Source organism: Triticum dicoccoides, chromosome 6A, assembly GCF_002162155.2.
Source record: "Triticum dicoccoides isolate Atlit2015 ecotype Zavitan chromosome 6A, WEW_v2.0, whole genome shotgun sequence".
Classification (NCBI taxonomy): domain Eukaryota; kingdom Viridiplantae; phylum Streptophyta; class Magnoliopsida; order Poales; family Poaceae; genus Triticum; species Triticum dicoccoides.
In genome coordinates, this window is record NC_041390.1 from 250,940,462 (window position 1) to 250,949,704 (window position 9,243).

Below are 9,243 nucleotides of genomic sequence, written 5' to 3' on the forward strand. Positions count from 1 at the left end.
CATTGACATGTGGGGCCCGGCCCTGTTAATTTTTAGTTAGGATTAGTTTAACCACTAATTAAACCCTGATTAATTAATTGGGTCACTGACGCGTGGGCCCAAACCCATTAACTAAATCAGTTTAGGTTTAATTTAATTTAGGATTAGCCACAGACACTGACGTGTGGACCCCATACGTCAGGTTTGACCTGACTCTATAGGAATCAGCTACTTTGCCGTCAGCCATGGCGGACGGCAAAGGCATGGATGGCTGACGTCAAAGGTCTTTGCCGTCCGCCGCGGATGGCAAAAGGTGACGGCAAAGTAAGGTTCGGAAAAGAGGTACTTTGCCGTCTGCTTCGGGCGGCTGACGACAAACGAGCCTTTGCCATCAGCAGCGGACGGCAAAGAGTGTAGACGGCAATAAGTGTGTTGTTACTCCGTTAGGTGGCTAACGACAGGCCTTTGTCGTCCGCCGCTGACGGCAAACTTCGGAAGGCCTTTGCCGTCCGCCGTGTGATGTCAGCCGATGTCACTACACGGCAGGCCTTTGCTGTCCGCCGCTGTAGGCAAAGTTTTTGCTCTTTGCCGTCCGTCGCGGACGGCAAAGCCTTTGCCATCAGCCACTGTAGGCAAACTGACCAAATTGGTCAGCCTCCCAGGAAGCACAGCTGCGTGCCACGTGGCCTCTTTGCCATCCGCTGCTGATGGCAAAGAGCTCTTTGCCGTCGGTGGCAGACGGCAAAGAGCCTGCATATTGGCTCTTTTTTCTGTTTTTTTGAATCCAACAATTTTCAGAGCAAATATATATGACATATATAGATATATTTCCATACCAGATATCTAGCACATAAGTTTCATATCACATATCACATAAGTTTCATCCATACACATTGTTCATACGTAAGCAAGTTCCATCCATATACATATTACAATAGGAAGTTCTATCATAGCAAGCTAGATACAATACAAAGTTTCATGAAAGGAAAAGCAAGCACTCCATCATAGCAAGCTAGGTTCCATGAAGTGAATGAAATCTGCAAAATGGTAAATAAGAAAGTTAGAAATAGGTGACTAGAACAAGAAGAAGACTAGAGCAAGAAGTATATGTCATTTATGAGCTAACTTAGTTGAAATGGATCATATATGAGCTAACTAAGTTGAAATGGGTTGTTTATGAGCTAACTTAGTTGAAATGGATCATTTATGAGCTAACTTAGTTGAAATGGGTCATTTATGAGCTAACTAAGGTGAAGGGCATCGTTTTTGAGCTAACTAAGGTGAAATGAATAGTTTTTGAGCTAACTAAGGTGAAATGGATCATTTATGAGCTAACTTAGGTGAAATGGATCATTTATGAGATAACTTACTTGAAATGAGTCGTTTATGAGCTAACTAAGGTGAAATGGATCTTTTTGAGCTAACTAAGGTGAAATGGATTGTTTTTGAGCTAACTTAGGTGAAATGGATCATTTATGAGCTAACTTAGTTGAAATGGATCATTTATGAGCTAACTAAGGTGAAATGGATCGTTTTTGAGCTAACTAAGGTGAAATGGATCGTTTTTTAGCTAACTTAGGTGAAATGGATCTTTTGTGAGCTAACTTAGGTGAAATGGATCATTTATGAGCTAACTAAGGTGTTTTTGAGCTAACTAAGGTGAAATGGATATTTTTTGAGCAAACTTAGGTGAAATGGATCATTTAAGAGCTAATTTAGGTGAAATGGATCGTTTTTAGCTAACTTAGGTGAAATGGATCGTTTAGGAGCTACTGTAGGTAAATTGGGTCATTTTAGAGCTAGCTTGGATAAACTGGATCATTTATAAGCTAACCTAGGTAAGATGGGTCATTTTGGAGCTAACCTAGGTAAAATGGATCGTTTATGAGATAACTAAGTTAATTATGCAATTTTTGACATAAGTAAGCTAAGTACATATCGTTTTAGAGCTAACTTAGGTAGAATGGATGGTTTATGAGGCCAGTAAGCTTATTAAGTCATTTTGGAGGAAAAGAAGCTAACTCTAGGTCATTATGGTAAGCATATTGGAGGAAATAAAGCTAAGTCTAGGTCTTTATGCATTTGTTAAGCAAAACACTAGAGAAACTTACCGTGATCACGGAGGTGTAGGACCGGGCTGGCTCGCGCCGGTAGCTGGAGAAGGAGCGGGCTGGCTCTCGCCGGTAGCTAGAGAAGGATCGTGCGATGCGTTTCTGGAGTTAAGCTGCACCAAAGATCATTTCCAATGTCTCATTAGCATTATGACACTCAAATGTTAAGACTAGCAAGTAATGTCCATTCAAATTAAACTCACCGTGCTCCCAGGAGCAATCACTAGCATCGGCGGAGCGGTCTGACCGGACTTCTCGCACACAGACTGCACATTTGGTTTTCACAACAGAGTCATACTAGTTAGTAATGAGACTCAAATGTTAAGACTAGCAAGTAATCTGCAGAAGAAACTTACCACAAGGAGCTCGTACATGGCCCTTGCCTGCATGTCATTCCGTGCCCTCTCCTCCTCCAACATCTTTGTCGTCCTCTCCTCCAACTCCCGCTGCATCTCCGCCGCCTCCGCCAGAAGTTTCTCCGTTCTATCTCTCTCACTCTGTATAGCATCCTGCAACACCACTCACATGACCATTTGTAATCATTGATGGAAGCGCACACAATGTAATGGAGAAAGATAGTTGAGTACGTATAACTAACCTTGAAGGCGAGTTGGACTGGCCGTTCACGAGGCCTTATCTCAGGAGCGGAGCTCGACTGGCGCGCCTTGATCTCCGGGAGAGTGCTAGGACAACGGATAAGTCCATCTCCCATGGATATGGAGCCATGGGACCTCCCGCCACCAGATATCATCAGCAGCTCTGTATCAATGGGACCCTGGCTCGGGTTAAAGTCCTCCCCTTTCCTCGCCTTCCCCTGATCTCTATATTTCACGAGCTTGTCGTGGGCGGAGATGTTGGTGAAGTTCTTTGGATCATCGAGGTCAGACGCAGAGAATGCCTTGACTTTCTTGTAAGGGCCAGTGTGGGCCATGGCATACAGGTCGTACACCTCTGGCACCTTATCCGCCTTATTGTAGCGTGCCTGAAAGAGACAAACAAAGTAAATTAGTAATTAAAGGGCTAAAGCTAGTATGATGAATGAATTGCATGAATCATGAAGAAAACCACATACCCAGTTCCGCCCGTACTGAAATAAGTTGGAGCTGCCTTGGTGGTGTGGCACACCTTCCATTTTGGCACGTTTGTCCTTGGCCTCTTTGTGGGTGGCCAGTCATTCTTCTGAGCACCACGCATTGACCAACACCTCCCATCAATCTATCCAATCCACACACCATCTCGGAGGGGCCTAAGTTAGCAAATAGAAACTTGAGCGCTAAGGCTATGAATTACTAAATGATGGAAGTAAGTACAAGGCCTTAAGAATTACCTTCATGTACTTCTCCTTAGTCAAGAACTTATCGCGTCACTCCTGCTTGGGCTTCTTGATACCACGCCCGGCGTAGTAGTCTCGAACAGCCTGCACCCGAACCTCATGCCGTAAGTTCTGAAGTAGGCGCTTGCACTCCTTGTGGATAACATGATCCGCCTCCTCCTCGTATCCCTCCTCACACCTGTAGAATGTCTGCAATCAAATGAGACGATATTGATTAGTACAATTAATAACTAGCTAGTTGAAGATTTTTAATTGTGTAAAGGAGCAATTACCCAGAACTTTCTGATCACGACGTCTGCCCTCGTCTTGCACAAGACACCGTCGATAATTTCACCCGGCAGGGCCAGGGCAGCCAAGTAGTGCTCCCAAGTCAATCCAACCTCTGGAAGCCGACCCTCACTAGGAAACGTGACAAACCCCGGGAAGTTTTGCCGAATCAGAACTCCAAGGACGGAGTTGGGCCGGCGGACACTTTCATGGTGCTCCCAACCCCTGCAGCATGACAAGGCCAACACATCAGTTATTTGAAGAAACGTGAATGCAAAAGGTACAAAAAGACTAAATGCACTTACCTATCCCCATCAGGGAAAATCAACCACCTCTGCTTGCGGGTCGCCAGCACGGACGGGAGTTGTGTAGCACCACGCTGGTAGACGTTGCCCCCCTCCTCCCCCTCCTCATCAGTCGGCTCCCCGCCATCATCAGCATGGCCGCTCAGCTCCCCGCCATCTTCAGGCTGACCCGACCAGGTACCCCATCCAGACGTGTGCTCCTCCGGGGTCTCGTGGGCCCAGGTCTCGTGGGCCGAAGGCCCGTCGACCCGAGGCTCGTGGGCCGAAGACTCGTGGACCGGAGGCTCGTGGACCGGAGTCCGTGCAGCCTCCTCCTCAGACGAGTCCACCCTAGCAGTCACGTGCTCGGGTGAAACAGCTGGGGGCGGTGGCGAGGAAGGCGCCGTAAGAGTCACCCTACCTCCTCTCCCGCGACCACGTGCTCCACCTCCTCTCTTCTTCTTACCTCGTCCCCTGCTGGGCACCGCGGTCGATGAAGAAGGGCCCGGCGGTGTCGCCATACTGTCCAGCAACGCTCAGCGGAGAGGTGCATGTGGAATGGAAGACCTCGCACCACGCGCCGACGAAGAAGGGGCCTCGGCGCGCTCCCGACCAGCGCCCACCATCTTTCAACACCTGCCATGAAAAAGAATAAACGAAATTACTACAACATAAAAAAAGTACCAACATGAATAATAATATGTATATCACTTAAGTGTATCATCATCAAGTACAACATAAAAAAATTGAATACCTGACACTACTAATAATCTCGATCAGTATCATCAATAAATGCATAATCATCATCATCACTATAATCAATGATGGGCTCATAGGGTTCATTGGCATCAACATGTGTAAGGCCACCTTGACGTAATCGGTCAAGCATTGACAGGTCATCCGCAGCAGTAACCTCTTCTTGTTCCGGCTCTTCTTGTTCCTCCTCTGGGGTGATGTCGGATTCATTATCGCTGTCTACTTCAATGTTTTGGGGTGAAGTATAGCGGTTCTTGAAACGCCTTTTGGAAAGACGTGTCTCTTGGAAGAATTCTCCTTCATATGTGTCTGGGTTAATGTGAGGTTCATAATCCTCTTCCTTTGGGGGAGAAAGTCTAGCACGTGGCGGCACTTCATAAACGACATCCCAACCTTTCAGATTTGGATTAGTTTGGCAGGCCCACGGTAGATAGAATACTTGGGTCGCCTGTTGAGCCATAATATAGACATCAGGAACATCTAAATGAGTGCGTTGGTTGATTTCAACTAGCCGTATATGTTCATGAGTCCTTCTAGTCTCCTTCAGCTGAAACCAATAACATTTGAAGACTACGACATTCGGTGGGTTTTCACCATAGAACAGAAGTTCATAAATTGCTTCAACTCTCCCATAATACTCGGTACCTCCTTCGCCGATAGCAGATACACAACAATTTGTAGACTTTCGGTCGGCCATAGATAGCTCTTTGCCATAGGTACGAAAGCGATACCCGTTGATGTCGTACTTGTCAAATGAACGGACCTTATAGTCAAAACCATTAGCGACTTGTCTCAATTCGGCGTCCATAGACTCTGAATTAGCCTACAAGTTTAATATGAAAGGATTGTTGCATTATGCACAAATTAGCGAATGAAATGAAATTGTCTAATAGAAATTACCGTTTGTTTGAACCAAGAGATGAAACCGGGATATCCACCTCCTTGCTTTGCGAGAAGCTCATACTCTTCGACGGAATCCTTTTGGATCTCCGCTCCATACAAGAATATGGTGACGTATCGACTGTATGACATATCCAGGAATAAGAGTAGTTCAAAGGAAATAGAAGTTGCTAAACAATGTACCGAGAACTTACTCGATGTACGGCCGCACTTCTATCAGGTTGTTGAAGATATACAACGAAATGGTCCGCCATTCTTCGTTATCCAAAGATACTGGATGTGAAACACTAGCTGGTGCGAGATTCCCTTTGAATAGGCTGAGGTTGGATCCACCCTTTTTAGGCTCGTCAGCATTGTACCGAGGCTTCGGATTATGCAAATGACGATTTTTGGCTTCGTAGTGCGCTGTTACGAAGTTTGCCGCCTCCTCTGTGATGAATGCCTCAGCCATCGATGCTTCAATTCTACGTTTATTTTTACATTTTTCTCGAAGCGTCTTCTGCATCCTCTCATTTGGGTAGCACCAACGATTTTGCACGGGCCCCCCCAATCTTGCCTCGGCCGGGAGATGCAAAATCAAATGCTGCATTGGATTAAAGAAGCCCGGTGGAAAGATCTTCTCTAACTTGCAGATCAACTCCAGTGCCAACTCTTCCATTTCTTCTAGCACGCCAGGCGATAGTTCTTTCGCACAAAGAACACGGAAGAAATAGCTGATTTCTGCCAGTACTAGCCATTCATCCTCATGGATGAAGCCACGCAACATCACTGGCATTACCCGCTCAATCCATATGTGCCAATCATGACTCTTGAGACCAAATATCTTCAGTTTATCAAGATTCGCTCCCCTCTTTAGATTCGCCGCATACCCATCGGGGAACATCAACTGCTGTTGCACCCACAAGAGAATTTCCCTCATAGCTGGCCTTCCAAGATTGAACCATGCCTTTGGCTTCGTCTAGTTCTGCTTTCCTTTCGGTTCTTTCATGTTTTGTAACGGCCTATCACATAGCGCCTCCAGATCGACTCTAGCCTTAGTATTATCCTTTGACTTCCCATCTATGCCGAACAATGTACCAAAAAGTGCCTCGGCGATATTCTTCTTAGTGTGCATCACGTCGATGTTGTGTGGGCAAAGGAGGTCTTTGAAGTAAGGCAGATCCCATAAGCATGTTTTGTGAGTCCACGCGTGCTTAGTATTATACCCCTTGAAGTACCCTGGACGTTGTGGATCTGGCTCGAGAGCGTTTAACTGATCTAGGGTCTATTGGCCTGTCAATGCAGGTGGTGCAGAGTTTTTGACAACTCTACCCCTGATGAAGTTCTTCTTGTCTTTCCTGAACTTATGGCGAGGATCCAGGAACTGTCTATGCATGTCGAAGCAAGAAAACTTGTGACCGGCTTGAAGCCAACGAAACTCAAGAGCTCCCTTGCATGTGGGGCACGAGAACCTTCCATGCACACACCAGCCAACGAATAGTGCATACGCTAGCAAGTCATGCATCGAGTACATGTACCAGACACACATTATGAAGTTCCGTTTGCTAAAGGCGTCGCATGTCTTGAACCCATTATCCCAGGCTTCTTGCAATTTGTCCTTAAGCGGCTGCATGTACACATTCATATTTTTGCCCAGATAGTTGGGTCCTGGAATTATCAACGTTAGGAAAATGTTCTTTCTTTGCATAATCTGTCCGGGGGGGGGGGAGATTGAGTGGAAAGACAAATACGGGCCAACAACTGTATTGGGCTGCCGTCATACCAAACACACTGAATGCATCCGTGCTGATGCCGACTCGAGGATGTCTCGGATCTACCGCTTTGTCAGCATGTAATTCATCAAAAAATTTCCACGCAACACCATCTGATGTGTGTACCATCATCAGATTCCCATCTGCATCTAGTTCGGTTCTTTTGCCTGTTTTGTGCCATGTCATCTGTCTGGCCGTCTCTTCGACCATGAAAAGATGTTGAAGTCTTGGTACGATTGGCATATACCGAAGAACACTAACGGGGATTTTGGTCTGTTTCTTCTCACCCATACCGTTGTCTACCACAATATACCTGGAAGACTTGCAAATGGGACAATAGTTCAAGTCCGCATAGTCAAGCCTAAATAAGGCACATCCTTTCTCACAGGCATGTATCTTCTCATAGGGCATCTTCAGTGCACGGAGGATTTTGTCCGACTGGTACAGGTTTGCAGGCATTACATGGCCTTTGGGTAGAAAGCGTCCAAATACTGTCATAATTGCGTTGTAGCATTCTCTGCCCAAGTTGAACTGAGCCTTCAGAGCCATTACTTGTGAGATGGCATCCAACTGACAAAGCTCAGTGTGCTCGTGGAGCGGACGTTTCGAAGACTCCAACATTTCATTGAAGGCCTTTGCAGATTCCTCCATCTCCTCGTCCGAATCCCGAGCATCATCATAGCCTTGCGCCATGTTTTCCATCCCGGTACCATGCTCGTCGGTGCGACGACGATCCACCTCAGCTCGGTCACGTTGGGCAGACTCACCATGAAATGTCCACACCGTATAATCGGGCGTAAAACCACTCTTCTGCAGGTGTTTGCCCATTTCAGCCTCTGTCTTCTTTTCCCAATTGCCGCACCGGAAACAGGGGCACCAGGTTTTCTTTTGGCCATTTGCAAATGCGGCTTGCACAAACCCCTTAGTTTTTGTGAACCATTCAGCGCTCCATTTGTTCTGACCAGTGTGACCGGTATACATCCACGCACGGTCACTCATCTTGACTTTCAGAGCTACTGGGCACACAAAGATTATATATGTAATTCACCATGTATATATTCATCAGTTGATCTACTTTGTCAATTTTATTACGTCCATGCAACCTACACTCTAATAGGTAATGATAGGTCCTAATCCCACCCGTGTATGTGTAGATTGGGTTCATTTTCCCATGCTATGCTCCAGATCCGACGCAAAATTTCGGCAGCACCTCCCCGCTGTTCTCCTAATACACATCTCTGTAATAAACAGAGAGGATGTGTACCCAGAGAACAACAGGGGAGGCACTGACGAAATATATGCGTCGGATCCGGAGCAAAGCATATGGGAAAGCGAACCCAATCTACACATACTCGGGCTGTCCATGGATAGCGTTGGACAATTCGAAAGAATCAAGGTTATAAATATGCAAATGCATGCATATTTATAACTATGACGCTTTCGAACGGGAGACACATATTGGTTACGCATACTGATGATTCAAGACACATATATAGCTAGCTATCAAGTTTCATCGGAATAGATCAAATAATTAATGAGGGAGGAGGACTTGTCATTTGTGCTCACCCACGAACGAAGGGGCAGAGCTCGTCAAACGCACGGCGAGGTCGTCGAACACCAAACCTCGCAGCGATGAAACAACTTCACATTTAAAACTACACGATCAACACAATTATATATATGATGTTTTTCATAACAAAATCGAAAAATATATGACCTAACTAATAATTCACAAATATACGACCCCGTCGGCCTCTGGAAGGCCAAAGAACACCTTTTCGGGAGGTGTCGGTGGTCGGGGTGTCCTGTCGGTGTCGGGGTGCCGTGTCGGGGTCGGGGTGCTGTTTCGGGGTCGGGGGGTC